General features: G+C 43.6%; 1 protein-coding gene across 1 annotated transcript in view; it reads left to right on the top strand.

Moving 5' to 3' along the window:
* chp2 (calcineurin-like EF-hand protein 2) overlaps positions 1-16036 on the top strand; it is an 85158-nt gene that overhangs the window by 4473 nt on the left and 64649 nt on the right. The gene's annotated exons all lie outside the window — the stretch shown is intronic.

Here is a 16036-nt window from a genome sequence, read left to right on the forward strand (position 1 = left end):
GCGCCCCAGATTCAAACGTCCAAAAACACATAATTGAAACCACAAAATATCTCCATACTGCTCGTCTGTAGTGATCCAAGTGTCCTGAAGCCCCGACATAAAAAGTTGTTTGGAAAAACCTCATTTGAACTCTGTTTTTAGCCTCATTGTAGCCTGTAGCTCTGACTGTGTGTTCACACCAAAAGCTGCCAGAGCTGCAAAATAGCTGAACTCGCTCTAGCAGCGCTGCTGGTAAAATATTTGTGGCAGCGAAAGCAGCTCAAGTCGCTCATGACGTCAAGTTCTGAGAGCTCGATTATGCTTCTCAATTTAAAGGGGCCGCGTTCATGCACACTTGAAACCAGCGTTGCTGTTGCCCAGTCCAGAAAGCATTGATTTTACAGACACTGAATAAAAAATATGTATTGTCCAGTGATGGCCTGGTTTTTGTTAGCCTGCTGCAAACACAACTGTCAGTTCAAGAGATTTTTTTTCTTGACAGCGAGTTTGCAGGACACACTTTATGCTGATTAAATTGCCACCTCCCGTCGTAAATTCAGTGACTGGCTGGTATAGCCTGCGATTGGTCAGGCGGTGGTATGAGGAGCAAATTAAATGCATTCCCACTTGAAACAATAGAAAAAGTGTTCTATAAATACCTGCGCTCATCCCCACTCGCGTATTGATTCATCATGGAAGATCAAGACATCGTTGCGATCTGCGCCGCCTTCTCAGATTTGGGTGCATGAAGTCCGTGATCAGCGTGGAGAATTTCACCGTCTCGTGCAAGAGCTGCGTCTGGACGAGGAGCGTTTCCATCGCTACTTCAGGCTGGACCGGGAGCAGTTCGACAGCTTGCTGTCCATGATCAGACCGTTCATCTCCATGCAGCGCACCAATTACAACCACCTGATCCTGCCCGCAGAGCGCCTCGCCATCTGTCTCAGGTTCCTGGCCACTGGAGACTCATACCGCACAGCAGCTTACAGCTACCATGTGGGCGTGAGCACTGTGCACAGGATCGTGAACCAGGTCACCAGGGTTATTTGGGATGCCTTGGTAGGTGAGTTCATGCCAGTGCCGACCACAGATGACTGGAGGAGCATCGCTGAGGGCTTCCATCACCAGTGGGCCTTCCCTAACTGTCTCGGGGCCATCGATGGTAAACATGTAGTGATCAGGGCACCCGACAACTCTGGGTCCCTGTTCTTTAACTACAAAGGGACCTACTCCATTGTGCTCCTGGGGGTTGTGGATGCGGGGTACTGATACTGTACTGATCTGTCTTTCTGTCATTAATATTCTGGTACTCTTGCTCCAGTAAATCACTGCAAAGGAGATTGCACTAACAACAGCAGGCTGGTAAAACATGTGCGGAATTCTACAGAACACATTAAAGACCCAAAGTTTCCTCAAATAGTACAATTTACTCTGACCCACAGTGGTGAATATAAAGACAGCCAAATGTTGTAGAAATATAATGTAAATTAATTAAATTTACGTGTATACAAATCAGCAAATGCTGATACATCATATCTGAAATTATTATTTAAACCATGTGCACATTTGAGGGATAAACACTTTACCAAACAAACTTGTACACAAGGAAGGAGAGAACAGCACCTCATCAGAACCAGTTACCAAAACAGTATCTGTAGTGTGTGTGTGTGTGTGTGTGTGTGTGTGTGTGTGTGTGTGTGCACAGCGTGCTGTCAGTATTGTGAGTGTACTTATTCAGCTGCAATATGCTCTCCCCAACCCAGATGTCCACCTCCTCAAGCCTGGCCTCATACACCATCCTGTACATCTCAAATCTTAACTGCTGTCTGGTGCAGACAGTCAAGACCCTAAAATCCTCTAGAAGGCTTTTAAAAAACAAGAACTCACTATCCTCTTGTGGAGGCGGAGGTGGAGGAGACACAGCTGCTGCAGGCGTCTTGCTTACAGCCTCCAAAGCTGCAATAATCTTCTCTTCTATTTCGGAGCTATGGCCATGAACGGGACCCCGTCCTCCGGTCTGTGGGGCGGGGGGCACGCTGCTCGCTGACGTGCCTTCCCCTGGATGTGGTGCCTGCTCTGGGCCCTGCACTCTGTTCCCTGGTACCTGGTCTGCAGCCTGTGGTCTGGTGTCTGCTGCCTGGTCTGGGGTCCTGGCAGTGCATCTCATTCTCTCCCTCGCTCTCGCTCTCACTGTCACTGTCGCTCAGACCAGCATTGTCACTGGCGCCTCCAGGTTGCTGCTACTGGGGCGGTCTTCCATAAACAGATCTATGAAAGCCATGACCCTGCGAAACTTCCAAGGTCTCTTACTGCTGGCGCCTGACCCACTCTTCTTCTCCTTCTCCCTCTTTTTTACTTTCCTGTAGGTATCTTTCAGACCCTTCCATGTTTTCTTGCAGGCCTTCACTGTTGAATAGACGACGGAGAGTACATAATGTGAATGATGAAACGAAAACTAGCATGCTAGCTAGCGTGGCGCCAGCATGCAAATATTCGCTTCTAGTTAAAAGACTTGTTCTCAAAATATCAACGTACCGGGTAAACCGACAACTCTGGACACTTCCTCCCAAGCCTGCTCTTTCTTGCCTCTGTCCCTATAGGCAAAGAGGGTGACATCGTACAAAATAGGGTGACCAGCCACCGTAGTGATTAGCTTCTCGCACGCCATTTTGGAAATGTGTGTGGTAGGAACTTAAGTTTCTGTCAATGTTCTCTGGGGTCCACGCAAGTGAGGGACATCTACATTCCGATTGGTTGCTGGTCATTTGCAGCTCAAACGCATCATAGTGAATTTGCATAAAGTTAACCAGAATTCGCCAAACGCTGCCGCTCATCGCTTTTGCAGCTCAAAGCGCCTCTGGTCGCCACTATCCATTGAAAATGAATTAGACCTGACGCCTTCGCAGCTCTGGCAGTTTTTGGTGTGAATGCACAGTAACTGCCTCTCTGTACACCGCGCTAACGTCTGTGCACTTGCGCGAGGCCGTGAGACACGGGCACCGCCTTCATGTGTGTTCACGTGCTTTCACTGGTCTCGTACAAGAGCACACACGTGAGCGCGGTGTACAGAGAGGCAGAGCTACAGGCTACAATGAGGCTAAATACAGAGTTCAAATTACGTTTTCAGGACACTTGGATCACTATTCAATTATGTGTTTTTGGACGTTTGAATCTGGGGCGCCGTCAGCCTCCATTAGGTGGAGTTGTGTTGCTACCTCCTCTCCCCTTGGATCTCTGCAAGTGATGTGAGGACTCTAAAACTTCACCTGAGCCTCCCTCGGCATATGGGTGAGTAGATAATGGCTGAATTTTCATTTTCGGGTGCACTATCCCTTTAATAATCCTCCAGGACTGTAACATGCTCATGTTTAACCCAAACAATGTGTCACGTGACTGCAGTTGGTTCAGATCCAGGTCGGAACACGTTCTCACCACAAACCAACCGCACCAGAGTTCGTTTGTGGTCTGTGTGTCTTTGTGTGTGTGTGTGGGTGTGTGGTGTGAAGTAAACAGAGATGACGGGAACACTGAACCAGGAAAAAGCTTGCTTTTCCTCAGAATCCGTTCAATGTGTGTCTACATATCAGGAGGATTTCCCCTCTGCTGTGATCTCTAATCTTTGGTCTCATACGTTTCTAAGAGTTCTTTTCCCTGGAAGGCCTGTTTGCAGATGTACTTGAACATTACCCACCAAATATCCTGCTTCACATTCAAACACACACTCTCATTCATTCTGCAAATGTTACTCAATCTCTGAGACTTTTTTGCTCACAGCAGGTTTAGTCTTGTAGTTGTAATCACTGTGATGCAGTGTGTAATTATAATTAAGTGTCCCTTTGCTTTGGTATATAATGGCACCGACTTTCTGAATGTAACAAACTTTTCAGACTTTTGAATATCAGGAGTTCTGGCTGGCGCTGAGTGGGAGTAATACTTCGTTATTTTATATACTCAGTTTTTGTTTTTATTAAATCAGTAACTAATTTTATTGTACTTTTACCGGTCTGTGCATCGTGCACGCCTGCCACCTGTTGTCTTCTGTTAACATGCTGAAGATACAAACAGAAATACTTTGTGAAACATCGGTTTTAAAAAAGCTTGTGCGAGTTTGTGCCTCGCGTGTTGGTTACTCTGGAATCATTTCACACTACTGGACTGTATAAAGCAATGAATGTAGACACTGTGACCTCACCCATTGGTTTGTGGACCCCCAACAAGTTCTCACGGCGACCTCATCACATAGCGACATTTGGTCATGGACTTTCCACGTCCAGATATGACGTGCAGTGAATAACACCATAGCTGTAGTCCCAACTCGTCAAATACTGCCACTTTGTCAGTGACCTATACGTCAAACATGTGACGCATTCGGTACCCTTCAGCGTCAGTTTTTCGCAACACATTTACACTGTGTCTTCGTCACATATTGACGTGTCAACTTCAGCCTGTTACATGCTTTGTCTATACTTAAAATACACTTCTGTTTTCACAGGAAATGTACAGTTTGCACACAGTCTCTTTCAAAATAAAAGCACTTTGTTGGTAAAACACTGTCAATTGATGTTTTATTTTTTCCTTCAGCAACACACACATGTGGTTGGGTTTAGGATAAAAGAACAGGGTTTGGCTTTAAAATCTCACTTGAAGTCAACACCGGCCCACCATGTGAAAGTTGGTGGTTGTTGGACCCATCCATCACCCCTTCCACTGGCCCTATTCAGAACTCTGCCACCTTGACTTTCACTGTTGTCCTGCTGTGTTTGCCCCTGACGCTGCCAGGCACTGTTAAACAATGACAGCGACTGGCCGTATATCATGCCGATGTGAAAGGACGGCTTTTTTCGTTGGTGTCTGACGCTCAAAGTCACTGACCAAGCGTCGATTTTTGACAACTTCAGAGTGAGACCAGGTTGGGACTCCCATTTTGAAGCCTTGGGTTTGGAATTTTGGATTTTTTGAGCCAGAAGTGACCATATTTAGACAAGAAGGTGGAGGAAGTCACCTTTTGCAGTGGAATGATTCACCATTGGGCGGTGTCAGTTTGTAACGTGGCCGGATGGCACCTGTTGCAGCAGTATGATAACCACACAAAGGCCTTGTTTTGAAACGCTGTTGGTAGCGAGGTACTATGAGCAGCTGGACAGTCCGTATAGGGCGGGTGGGAGGGATGGTGGATGGGTCCAGCAAACCCTGGACTTTCACTCGGGTGCCCGGTGTTCACTTCCTGTATGAACGTAGAGCCAAACTACGTGCTTTTGTTGACGTCCTGGCATTGGTTATGGCATCCTGGAACATAAACAGCAGACGCAGGAAGACATCTAGAGTGTTAAATGTAGACACGAAAGTCCACTGACAAAGTGTTTATGTGACAGTTTCGTATGAGAACGAGTTATCGGAATAACCACTGGGTAAAAAACCAAAACCCGTGAACATGGACTGATGGGGAAACCAGTTTCTGGTTTTACTCAGCAAAGTCAACTAGATTCTTGTACCAGGTGTCAGGTGATCTGTTATGGGATGATTAGTCACTGACCTGCATGTTGTCCCTGGTGCACACTCAGTTCTATGAAGTCAGCCTTGTTTCAGTGTTGTGAACGTTTTGACTCAGACCGTTTCGGCTCCCACTGTCTCAAAGATTTTGGTTTAAACTGAGACCAGTTCGAGTTTTTTTTCCGTTCCTGTTTTGCTGTCAGTTCCCCACAGAGGCTCAGAGCTCTTCAATATGAGCATTGATGTGCACGTTAACACTTCACATGATCTCTCTCAAGGTTCACTTCACACAGATTAGAATAAACTGGGACATGTTCATAGTTCACAATTTGAAATTAGAACTAAGTTCCCAAAAATGTAACTACTTTACATTAATTTCCTCCATTTCTTAATAAAATGAAATCTTGTGATCATTATTTACTTGCAGATATTTCCCAACACTTGTCGGATACGTCAGCTTGATCTGTCGTCTCAAATTCATTGCCGATGTAGCTGACTTTCTGACTTGCTTTTTCATACCCAGACCGAAATATGAGATTTTTTTCAGTTTGAATCTGCCCTTATTTGTTCATACATGTTCATATGAACTGGTTCCAGTGCTAACTTTACCAGTAAATGCTGCTATTGTCTGAATTTCAGATTGCACCACCCATGCAGGTGTTGTGTTGAAGTCTGTTCTCTCGTCTGTTGGTGTTTTCCTGCTTTTCAAATCTGTAGTGCCCCCTCTGTGGTTTGGTTAAGGAAAGGTCTGGTTCAGATTTAGGAAGGGAAACACACCAACGGCAGCATTGTTTTTTTGTTTGCTTCTTTTGTTTGTAGAGTCTGGGCAGCACTCTGAGGAAGGATGGGTGGATTTTGTTTGGTATTTTGGCCGTGGTTCACCCTGAAGTCATTGCTTCATAATGTGTCCTGAGTATCTTCATATCAACTTCTTTGTAACCACCTTCATATCCATTGTATTAACAATAAATTGCTCACTGTTGCTCATTCATACATGCCCTAGACTGGGGCATAACATGACATTACTGTACATTTCCTGTAAAAATGAAGTGTATTTTGAAAAGACACAATACGTGTCCCTGAAATATTTAGAAAGACGCCATAACAGTCGTATTTAAATGTGCAAGAAAATTCTGTTTAAATCATTCTCATGTTTTAGCAATGGAACATTTCAGTAGACTCTTATCATTTCCTGTTCTAAGTTACATTACAGCTGACTCACCGTAAACTACAGTTAGTCATCAGTAAGAATATTGAAAAGGCACTTTCTACGTCCTTTGTCTTGAGCCTGTTTGGACTTGACACTCCTTTACAGGAGGTGTTGAACAGATACATTGACAGGATATGACACAGGCTTATTACTTTGTGTTGCATTCACTTTATCAAATCTGATATGAATGGATTTTAATGAATGTTAATGTTGTTTTTTGTTGATAAGGTTAACACAGCCCAGGAAATTATACAGTAACGTGCTGAGAGCCTTTGAAGACAACTGGTCATTAGGCATTTCTGGTCTGAGACGTTTTTTTTTTCCAATTTATGTTTGGAAAATTACAAAAGGTTCGCAAGACACCAGCATTCAGTAAGGCAGGGAACTCTGGATGCAGACTGTATCTGAAGCACTGGCATCCTCTGATCCTGAAGTTGCTCTCTGGGTCCGTCTGCATCATTTACAGCTGACACATCTGCACCACCAGTTGTTTGCTGTTTGCAGAGGTGCAGTAAGAGCCTGTTGTCTGCAGCTCTTCATCAACATCTCACTGTGGCTGTTTCTGCTTCTACTCTTCCTCCCTGCCGTATTATTAGACTTGTCTTTATTGAAGAAAAGTTCTGCTCATTCAGTGATTTATTGACATTTCATTTCCTGTAGATTCTTCACAATAAAAGTGCCTGTTATTTTGTTTTGTAAAAACTCTTATTGTGAAGCAGCAGAATAAGATATGTTGAGTTTTCAAGCAGCAACTTCTATCACGGCTGAAAACATGAAACAGTAAAATAAAGCAGTTATCTAAAGTAAAAACAGGACACAGGAGAGAAACTAAACTCCAAACCACAGAGATTCAGACAGATTGTCCTGCAGACACAGGGGAGGAGAGTCTTGCAACACACACGGCTTGCTTGAGGGGGAGAGCGGGACATCACCTCTACCCACATGAGAGCGAACGGGCTGCCCGCCTTTTGAACTTACTCTGGAGAAGGTCCATCTCTGGCACAGCTTGGCGTGGCACAGCAGGTCTAAATTGATAATGGAAACTTAAATCGGTGTGGCAAAAAGTGACAGTGACAAAAGCCCACAGCTAACTGTGCTCTCTCTTGGCCTCCAGCTTCCACTGAATTTGCTCCTCTGTCTCTCTTGACCTGTTCAATCTCCCTCTGCAAAAGTTCTTCCTCTCTATACTCTGGTTCATAAAGGTCTCCTCTTGTCTCCACAGTGAACGGCATTTTGTCGTCACTTCACAATCGCTCATTTTGCCTTATTGTCGTCTCTTCTGTAAAGCAGTGACGGCCTGACCCAAACAGCTGTGGAGTAACACAGTGTGTAAAGTGGTGGTGCAGGAATACGGAAGTTTTATGGTGAAGAAAAAGTAGTGCCAAAGAAAAGGGCTGTCTGACAGCGAGGTGCAGCGGTGAAAAAATCCTCAATATAGCTTCAACGTGATTTCTTTTAGGCAGGCCTCTTCTCATGTGGCTAAAATACCAATATCAACCCCCGTCCACAACAGTGTCATGCCTGGTGGGACTCCTGCCTGCTGTTCCAAACTGGCCGTGCCGACCGTCATTTACTGAAGGTAATACACTGACTATATATAAGTACCTCATACGACCCTACTTCAAAAATCCTAAACCAGTCCTTTGATATGTAGAATCACACTGTGTACGTGTGCAGCAAAAGGCAACATTAATAAAAAATATATAGAAATCCATCTCACTTTGAGTCTAACGTTATGTTTTAGAGTCTGAACCGTTTTATCTTTCACCTCAGACAAATACCTACACATTGTGGGAAACACTGACCACGGACAGTAAATAGAGATTTGACACCCAACCACATGTAAACCACAACATAAAAATCTCCCTGTTAACAGGAAGTGTGGTGGAGCGGCACGCTGCAGCAGTTCCTACCAGCTGCTGTGGTTGAAACCTCAAAGTGAAACGGTGGCTGAGAGAAACCAGAGACCAGAGACTCATGACTGAGAATGCAAATTGCAAAATCTTAGTGAAGTTTGCCTTATCAGTGATTCATGACCGACTTTGTGTTATTCCAGGTTTGCTCTTGGTCTTTTGGTTTCTGCAGAATAAGTGCATATCAAAATCTGCTTCCTTCCAGAGAAGCGAGTGACAGGGTGAGTGGGTGAAAGAGTGGCTGATGGGAAGAAGGCCAACCTTTTGTTTGACAGTTAAAGGACTATAATTGTGGGTGTGTGCGTGCTGACACTTTGCGTCAGCTTGAACGTGTTGCCATGCAGCCTGCATCTGTTACTCAATCATAGTGTTTCAGTTGAAAAGAGAAGTTTATTTTGGCACTCCTCCTTCTTCTCCAAGCTTTCACATCATGTTTGAGCGCCTGTCGTGTTATCTTTAGTTACATAGACCAGTTTAAACATACCTGAAGAGAAGCTCAGAGGCACTTTATACAGACAGATCTGCAGTGCAGACTTTCCTCAGGGCTTTCAGGTGTAGTCAACCCAGTCGCCAGAGGAAGATGTTGGTGTTGTACACATTATATCTCGTATGTATCTCTGTTTGTTTTGCATGTGCAGGTATGATACAACGACACACTCCCCAACTCCTCAAATACTGACGCTTGGTCAGTGGCCCTTACCACTGAACTGCCCCTTTTACTCTGCCTCTTCAAGGTGGGAATTTCTTGCCGTTATGCCGCTTCCCTGTTCTGTATAAAAGGTACAAATGCTGAATCAGGGGACAGAGTTGTCTCACCTTTAAGCCAGATCAGAGGCAGTGATGGTGCTGAGATGACGTCTATGTGACAGCCAGCAGGACAGGATCATGGGCAGTATGGTGACCTACCGTGGGAGACTTAAAAAACAGCCTTTAGCAGTTAGCAGCTAACTCAAATACGAAGAACAGCTGTCAAAAACGTCTTAAATTGGGCAAATAATGAAGTCCAGAAGCTCCTTGTACTCCGACCAGAGGACGAGATCAGCTGCCATATAACAGAGATGGTAAACGACTGACGTGTTGTGCCATTGTTATTGTTCATAAAAGGCTGCTGACGTGTATATTATATGCCACACTTTAGAGGCCGACGCTGTTGTGTTACACGTCACACCCATCACGCCTCTATTGCTTTCGTAATGCCAACATGCTTTCTGTAATCACACACTGGAGCAACATGATGCTGCCGTCGTTTGGCTCTGTGTAAGAATGCAAAGGCGGCATAAAGAATGGACTTCCTAACAGCTCTATAGCGCCATCTTTGTGCAACAAAGGCTTGTGACGTGCCATGTAGCCCTCCAGCATTAGTTTTGGACGTTCTTGGATGGTGTGTAAGTTTGCACTCGTTACATGCATTGTGTCTTTAAATCTTTATTTTTGGGGTTACTTTCTGAGGTGTACGCAACAAAACCATGTGTTTAGATAAAGCAAGGCTTGGCTTAACATATGTTTTCAAAGTCAAAGACGGATTCTTAAACTTCTGAATGTCAAGGAGGATACATCATCAAATCCTGCCGATTGACTGGTGATCCTTTGAATTCTACCAAGGACTGAGTTCTTCCTTCCAAACCGGTCTCACTCCAAAGTTGCCAAAATCCAGCGCTCGCTCAGTGACTTCTGGCATCAGACACCGATGCAAAAAGCTGTCGTTTCACGTCAGCGTGATACGTAGCCAGTTGGCATTATTGTTTAACGGCGCCCAGCGACGTCAGGGGGAAATGCAACAGGACAACAATGAAAGTTAAGGCAGCGGAAGACTGAGTAGGGTGTGTGTGAGGGGTGGTGGATGGGTCCAACAACCACCAACTTTCACCCAGGAGGCTGATGTTCACTTCTTGTAAGATTACAAAGCCAAACCATGTCATTTTTACCTAAACCCAATCATGTGATTTTGTTGTTGAAGGAAAAAAACATAAATTCACGGTGTTGTACCAACGTAGTGCTTTTATTTTGAAAGAGACTGTATGCAAACTGTACATTTCCTGTGAAAACAGAAGTGTATTTTGAAAACACACAATGCATGTAACAGGCTGAAGTTGACACGGCGTCCCAGAACGTCAACAACCAACACACCCAGGGTACCTTGGACGTCATATGTGGACGTGGAAAGTCCATGACCAAACGTGGACATGTGACGAGGTCACAGTGAGGATGAGTTGTTCCTTCACAAATTTTCAAGGGTGCATGTGTGTATCCTCAGTGGGCATGAAGTACCCACATTTCTTTAGGCATGATTTGCTGGACTTGAGGGCGGGGTTTCTTCAGTGTTGCACACCTGTGCACTTGCTAGCCTGTTCCAATGTTGGTTTACTGAGTGCTAGGAGGGAGTCTTGCTTAGCCTCTGGACCTGACTTGGAAGGACCCTTCCCATTAAGGAAGCACCCCTGACTTTGAGAAGTTTCCTACTAACGTAATGTGATGTCATGTCACATACGTTACTTTATATACGTCCGTAGCCTAGCATGCTACACATACGATTGACTTTTGGTTTCACATGGCAGCTCCAGGTGTCAAAAAATACCATCACCCGGTTCGTCCAACACTGCGGCTAACAGGTGCCTCCATGCCTTGGTATCTGCCGCCCGAGGGCCACTGACCAAGCATCGGTTTGTGACGTGTTGGGAGTGAGAATGGGTTGTAAAAACAGTGGGAATAAATCTCAATGCACAAACTAAACTCCTGAGATGTAGCATTGTGTGGGTACAGTTAGCTGCAGGCTGTGGATGAGGAACTTGTAGGAAACAGTCTGAAAACAGTGGTACAGTTTCTCTCTGCGGTTGACAGCTAGTGAGGGACCTAACAGAGAGTCTGGAGTCGGAGTCAGAGCTCTTATTAAAACCACCTGCAGCTTTATCTGAACCTGTTCTGGTCTGTGTGATTTGAGATGGAGCGGCACAGACAGTTTATCTAGGCATATTTGTGGTCACACAAAATAAACTACACTGTGTGAATGAGGGAACATGGCACCCAGTGCAACACTGTGAGTCACTGATGTATTACTATATTCTTTTTTTTGAGTAAAATTCCTACATCTGTTAACACTGCAACAGGAAATGTCAACACTTGAATAGAAACTCCTACTTTTTCTTTTGATGTCCACTTTTGTGTTTCTCTTGCGTCTTTAACTGCCACATCCGATCATTGATATCTGATTACTGAGAAGGCCTTTTCCACAGAAGTAAACCTCTGACGATGTTTACAATCTTTCCAGAATGACATCAGATCATCTGGTTGACAGGAAGTGAAGAGCACAGATTGCTGTAAACTGTTGTGAATGCTCTTGAGAGATATTTACTCTCTTCTCCTGCAGTCCACTTTGAGTTACAGACCCTCTTTAAACATGCAGCACTGTGTGTTTGATGCCACGGGCACATTACTGGAGCTATAGTAATGTGGTGAGGTCAGGGTCGTCACATAGACCACACATGTGAACTGTCTGTTGGTGTAAAAGGTGGAAGCTGCTGGAAACACTACAGTTAAATTCCCTTCAGTCCACGTCTGTTGAGAAATGACCAGCTCCTCACAGCGGTTTTCTGTTGAACCGTCATTTACTGTCAGTGATCAGTGTTGTTCCTCTGGATGTCATTTTCATTTTTTGATGAAGTGAAACTCATTTAGACTGAAACCTGTAAACTGAAAGACTGTTGCATTGTGCTGCAGTAAAAATCATATTCTAAAGTAGAGTATCATCAGTATACTGTTGTTTGATTTACAGACCTGCTCTGGGATAATTGCTCTGTTGTTGTTGCAGGTTAGATCACTTTGAATTTTAGTTTTTGCACAATGTGCCGGAGGCAGTATGTTGTCCCTCCGTCTGTCCATGCGTCTCATGAACACGATATGTCAAGAATGCCTTGAGGAAACGTTCTCAAATTCAGCACAAGCGTTCCCTTGGACTGGTGAACTGATTAGACTTTGTTGCTCAAAGATCAGCCATTTCATTCTTGTGCATGTGATATCTCAAGAAAAGAATGTCTTCAAATTTGGCACAAACATCCACTTTTAGTCAAGGATGGGCTGATTTGAATTTAGTGGTAAAAGGTCAAAATTCAAAGTCACTGTGTCCTCCTCTGTTGCATTTTGTGAGCGCGGTATCTCGAGAACACCGGGAGGGAATTTCTTCAAATATGACACAAACATCATCTTGGACTCAACAATAAACTGATTAGAATTTGGTGGTTAAAGGTCAAAGGTCAGCTCCACTGTGACATCATAATGTTCTGCAAAACCTTTGTTAACCTTTTCTGACCATTTTTTAACGTCATATCTCAGGAACAGAAGGAGAGACATCTGGTCAGATACTGAATTCGGTGACGCTAATCTTGGGTGTCAACCTTAAAACTGTGCTGATTGTATAGATCTGTGCTGTTGGGAGGCCTGAAGGAGATCAGGCGTGTGCAGAAAATCTCACAAACTACTGGATCTATCAGCCTAACAATGTGTGCATGTATATATGACTGTATGCTTACAAACCTCGCGTGGTTGCAGTGATTCACAATTATTAAAATCCTGGTTTATTGACTGGTTTCTATGTCACTGACTGCTGACTCCTCACTTCTCGTAACTGGCTGGTAGTGACCACAATCTCTCTGGAAATTGTCTTGGTTATAAACAACAAGCCTCGCTGTGTGTTGCAGGACACATTATGGTCTTAAACATGGCTCAAAAATTGACGTAGCGTCTGCAGATCAATTCCATACCTGATATTTTTATTTATTTATTTATTTTTTGTTTCACCTTCATTTAACCAGAAAAAAATCCTTTGCAGACTCTTTTTCAAGGTCCCGGCCAAGACAGGCAGCAACTTAAGTTACAGACAGCATAGAACAAAAATACAGAATAAAATATACAGCTATAAAGCAAGAAATATAAAACACAAGATGAGATTACTATAAAGAAAAGCCAAAAAGTATGTTAATATATGATATAAGTGAACCATAAAAACACAAAAAGGGCGACTACACATGATTACAATCCAGCTAAAATACACCCTGACAAGCATACAGATGATTGCGTACAAAAATCCTGCAACAGTACTCTGAAATGGCCGAGAGCAACCAATGAAAGCAACTTGAGGTCCGTCTGCAGAAGATTCCTCATAGAAAGAGCTGCATTCATAAATGCTTGCTTGCCAAATGCCGTACGCACCTTCGGTATAGACAATAAAAACACGTTCTGTGAACTGAGAGCAGGGCTGTTTTTAATTTTTTGTGTTATGTACACACATAAATCTGCTAGAAGTAGGTCAAGAATAGCTCTGTGAACAAGAAAATGCCAATGAAAAAGTTCACGAAATTTTAAAGAGCACCACCCAACCTGAGAATACACGGTACAGTGATGAGTCAGGGGCTTACAGTTGGTAATAAATCTCAATGCACCATGATACACAGACTCCACAGCAAACACTGGGTGGGCTCATTCATATATAAAACATCCCCATAATCAAGCTGTCAAGAATGTAACAGAGACCAGTCTTCTTTTTTTGGCCAAGAAAGCGAAGCCGTTCTTCCTAAAATAAAAACCCAGTTTCATTATCAGCCTTCTCACAAGTAGTTCGTCTGACTCAATACTCATATATTTATAAGATGAAACAAACTCTTTGCTTTTGCTCTGAAGTGGAACAGTGGTTGGAAGATTTGCAAGCTTCTCCTTGGCAATGTGATATCTTATGAGCCACTAAAGTTTGGCACAATACAAGATGACAAAATCCAGATTTCCAATATCTTTGCTGCCATCTTGACTGTAAGGGTTAATCAAGGATCAATATGTGTTGATCTGGTGGAAGAGGCTGCAGTGACGGTGCTGGAGTGCAAGATGCTGCACGCTGTCAATTTTCTTTGAGATAATTACAGATTGAAACCTTCCGTTTTGACCAGCAGTTTGACTTTGAATAAAAAGTGACAAAGCCTCTAGAGAATACAAATGTATTACATTTTAGTGGAGGAAAAACATCATGTTTGAGTTTTCCAAGTGGATCAATAAAAGAATCTGCCTAATAGCTGACAGAGCAGAGGCCGTCCTGCTGGCTGTGACACCAAAGCAAACATGAAGATTTTTGGAAGTTTATAGGCTCCAGCTCTCCGTCTTCTTCTCTCCATTCCTTTGTCTTCTCTGTTTATGACCCTCTTCACATTTTTACTTTCTCTCCTGTTGAAAAGACTTATTACATTTCTTCTCTCCATATCAGCGACCTCTGACTTAACATCCTGTTTGTGTGTTGGATTATTATGAAACAACCTAATGTGACAGGAAGAGTGAAGAGCGAGGTCGAAGGTCTCCTGAGAGACCTTTCAGTTTTTGAACGCAGACACTTTTGAATCACGTCCTCTCCTGCTTTCTGTAAAGCATTAAAAAAGTCTGTTTCCCAGCTGAGTCTGGCAAAACTGTAACAGACGTGTGGGGTAGCATCTGTCCCGTGGGTATTATTGATGTAATAACATGATAATTGTGATAAACTGGTGTTGCCCACATAGCTAATGTCTGGCATTAAGATGTGGAGGAGTTGAAGTCGGGAAGACAGTTGAATAAAGAGATTACTTCCCTGATAAAGTGAGCATATCACTTTATATGAGACAAGTTGGTCTTTTAAATCAGGAGAACTCTTCCATGACCATGTTTATCAGTAATTATTTATGGAGACCAACATATGTAAACCAGACCTCAGATTCCTTCAGGTCACGTCATGCTGATTGTTTTACTTCCAAATTCACTGCAAAACGTCAGTGGTGCAGAAATACTGTTGCAGCAATAATCACTTCAATCCACAGTGACTCTGACCGCGTCAGCGTTGTGCATTTACTGCTCAAAAAAAGGTCGGCAGTTGGCTCAATGAAAATTATACAGGAAGAAAGAAAGCATTGTTTTTATATACTAGTCCATACCCACTGAGTGCACAGTTGCCCATGCACAGTTTCACATGGTGTGTGTTTGGGATACAGGTCATAGGAAATTGCAGATTAAATAGTCAACTGAACCCATTAAGAAGAGCAATGTATTCAGACAGAGTGTTTCTTAAGTTAAGTTTAAGTTTATTTACTTTATTAATCCCCCTGAGGGGAAATTCTATGTTTTCACTCTTGCTTGTCAATTACACACAGGTCTGAAAGACACACAAATGCACAAACAGGACCTATACATGCACAAAGTGGAGAGATCTCAGAGTGAGGGGGCTGCCCTTTGGTCAGGCGCCCCGAGCGGTTGGGGGGTTCAGTCCCTATGGACTGAGCTACTGCCGCCCCAGTAGTTTGAAGTTGATAGTACGACTGCTTTATTGAAAGTACAGTAGTACCATTGCCAATAGTGGGATAGTTAGTGGGCTAAAACTGTACATTAGTAGTTGAGGTAGCACGTTGAAAGGCAGATAGTTAAAGTGTTTATATGTTGTATTGAC

Source organism: Epinephelus moara, chromosome 2, assembly GCF_006386435.1.
Source record: "Epinephelus moara isolate mb chromosome 2, YSFRI_EMoa_1.0, whole genome shotgun sequence".
Classification (NCBI taxonomy): domain Eukaryota; kingdom Metazoa; phylum Chordata; class Actinopteri; order Perciformes; family Serranidae; genus Epinephelus; species Epinephelus moara.